The sequence below is a fragment of the Mobula birostris genome, chromosome 13 (assembly GCF_030028105.1).
Source record: "Mobula birostris isolate sMobBir1 chromosome 13, sMobBir1.hap1, whole genome shotgun sequence".
Lineage (NCBI taxonomy): Eukaryota > Metazoa > Chordata > Chondrichthyes > Myliobatiformes > Myliobatidae > Mobula > Mobula birostris.
In genome coordinates this window covers 65,840,108-65,843,356 of record NC_092382.1, presented here as the reverse complement: position 1 = coordinate 65,843,356, position 3,249 = coordinate 65,840,108, and the positions used below count along the sequence as shown (strand labels likewise).

At 46.7% G+C, this 3,249-nt stretch overlaps 1 pseudogene; it reads left to right on the top strand.

Moving 5' to 3' along the window:
- Positions 1-1,142: 1,142 nt before the first annotated feature.
- Positions 1,143-2,934, top strand: LOC140207976 (probable G-protein coupled receptor 139; annotated as a pseudogene).
- Positions 2,935-3,249: the final 315 nt, after the last annotated feature.

Sequence of the window (3,249 nt, the reverse complement as noted above, 5' to 3'; positions counted from 1 at the left end):
ATGGGTTAGGGATGGGTACTGAGAGAGTTAATCGAGTGTTCGGACTATGACGAAGTTCGTGGATATGAAATTGTTTATTCAACACCATAAATGTACATTACCTCGGACACATTCTTGGCAGAGTCTCTCAAATTCAAACAACGTCAAGAGGTTATACACCTGTCGACAATGGTAGCAATGGGTGATTCAATATAATTTCATAACCTACAAATAGATAATCAAATTCATTATTTCGAGTCTGTTAAATGGTTCCTTTAAATTACACATTTAGAGTGGAAACACGTTGTAATTGACAAGACACCTTTGAAGGTTCAGACAAATTTGTTGGTTCCAACTATTTCACACAGATGGTCAAAAAGCTTCTGAGATCAGAGAACACAAAACTCCCAGATCTCTGTTGTGAGCGTTGACACATGGACACGCCGGGAGTGTATGGAGACTGATCATGTGTGCATAGGTGGGATCCGTTTAAAATGGCGGCATGGTTGGCACAGATACTGTGGTCCGAAGAGACTCTCCGTGCTTTCATTTTTCAGTTCCAGGTCGATCTAACACAAGTGGAAGGCAGCGACATTGCTTTTCTCAGAGCATGCATTCCTCTCAATGGTGATGAATATCTTTTTGACTCAGGACAATGTTTGGTACACAGAAACAAGCTGAGGATGGTTGCTGGTAATCGGGAGTGGGAGATAAGGTTACAGTGAGATGAGCTGTGATTGCAATTGGTGGAGAATCAGAGTGGAGCGGCCGCTTTACTCTCAGTGGATCTGCTCAGCCGATGGACAAAAGTCGTACCGACACACGATGAGGTGCAGAGCTGGGTCTGATGGTCTTTGAAACAATATCCCCTTTGCTGGAGGAATGCCACTTGCAATTTACACCCCTTACTGCCAGCATAATTTCAATTGTTTGCAGTTTCACGGCTAATTCACTAAATTAATCACAATGTTGCGCCACAGGAATGGCACTTGTCTGACGTAATCGGATTGTAAATAATTAAAACAATTTTGTTTTAGAATCTGTTGAAATCTGTCCCGGTGGAGTCGCTGAGTGGTATTAAAACCCCAGTCATGTTCTGCCTCAACATTTCATTCCGAGAGATTGCCTGTAGCAGACGGGGACAAATCACTGGCCAGAAAAAAATGCCTGCATTGTTTGATAGGTACCTGCTTGTGGGCAAAGTATTGAACATGTTCATCGCCGTTATTGGAGTTCCTGGTGAGTGACCGGAGCAATTACTGTTTGATATTTCTTTGCGTTGACCAATATGAAACTGTTTATGATTATTTTACAACTTGGTGTTCATTGAACAAATATCCATAAGGCATAAGGGTCTTAAGGACGGGCAGCCCACCAGGAGGATGTGACTGTGAGAGGTTTACATTTTACAGTTGATTGTTTCTGAGTTATTGATCGGAGTGGGGACCTGGTCCTGTGTTTTATGTCTCTCTGTGAAGCCCGTCGCAATCGAATTCCATTACCTGCTAGTTAAAAGTTGGATCTGATCACCTGAACCCGAGTCCATGGATCTACTGCCGTGTATTATCGAATTGAACTGCGCTGTGGAACTAACCCATGAACGGAGTCAATCCACATTGGATGACTAAGATGTTCCTGCTTTCGCTCTGAGACCTGCTCGGGTGTTCGTTCAATTCCATGATCGCTGCTGGACCTGCTGAGGTTCTCCAGCATTTTGTGAGTTTTGTTTCCCTCCGGATCCGTCTTTAGCCCCGTCAGATGCTATTTCCAGAGGCCTGGTCATTCACGGTTAAATCAGTGAAACCGGCCCCATCAGGGACTGGGGTCGGATTAGTGCCGATCGTTGCTGCTCATGACAATTGCTCACACATCGTCTTACCTCCACAATGAGGAAGGCAGGTCAGAGACAAGGTGACCTGTGGTTTATGTTAGATGAGCAGCCGTTCACCTCCTCTCGCACTCCTGATCATTGGCTGAAACCAGATCCCGTTTCCATTTCCGGGGAAGGTGTTCAGCACTACCCAATGCTTGTTCTTTCTTCCCGCAGTGAATTTCGTGGCGATTGTCATCCTCTCCCGGGGAAAGTGCGGCCTCTCTACCTGCACCACTCGCTACCTGGTGGCCATGGCAGTAGGGGATCTACTGACCGTTGTTAGCGAGGTCACTTTATTTCGAATCATATATAAATACTTTCCGTGGACTTTTCTGAGCATTACCCCTGTGTGCAGGGTGATCGAGGTACTGAGGTTCACAGCCACATATTGCTCTGTCTGGTTCACCGTCGCTTTCACTTTTGATCGGTTTGTCACCATTTGCTGCCAGAAGCTGAAAACAAAATATTGCACCGGGAAAACTGCGGTTTTGGTTCTAACAACAACCGGCGTGCTGTGCTGTCTGAAAAACATCCCCCGCTACTTCCTCTGGGAACCCAGAGAGGTAATCGTCAATGTACCGTGGTTCTGTGACCTAATGGACTATACTCTCACCGCCCCCTGGTGGGTAGGATATGATTGGCTCGATACGGTTTTAAATCCGTTCATCCCTTTCGTTGTTATTCTGCTGCTCAACGCTCTGACAGTCCGGCACATTTTAATGTCCAGTCGGGTCCGTAAGGGACTGAGGGGTCAAAGCAAAGGCTAGAATCCCAGTGACCCGGAGATGGAGAGCAGGAGGAGGTCTGTGGTTCTACTCTTCACCCTCTCCGGCAGCTTCATCCTCCTGTGGCTGACACTGGTTGAAAATTTCATGTATTACGAGATCAGAGCAAAAGGATTTGATTTCAATGATTCTGAATGGATCTTTCACTTTGTCGGGGTTTTGCTGAAGAATTTGACCTGCTGCACGAACACATTTATTTACGCGGTGACTCGGTCGAAATTCAGGGAGCAGGTGATCAGAGCGGTGAAATATCCGATCACCTCGGTGCTTCAGTTCATTAATAAAGCCGCGACCTGAGCACAAACTAGATTCACCGCCTGATTGTCCTATCGACCGGCAGCGCCGGGATATTACGATCGTTGACCCTAAGAATAGGGGGAGAGGGGATGTGGAGAGAGGTAGACAGGGCACGGTTGCGAGGGGAAACGTAAGAGAGTGGCTGAATGAGGTGATGAAACGACAGCGGGGTGCGCATGGGGTCAGTGAGGTAGTGAGAACGAGAAAGATATTGTGTGTGTGTGTGTGTGAGTGTGTGTGTGTGTGTGTGTGTGTGTGTGTGTGTGTGTGTGAGAGAGAGAGAGAGGGAGAGAGAGAGGGAGATTTAGGAGGATG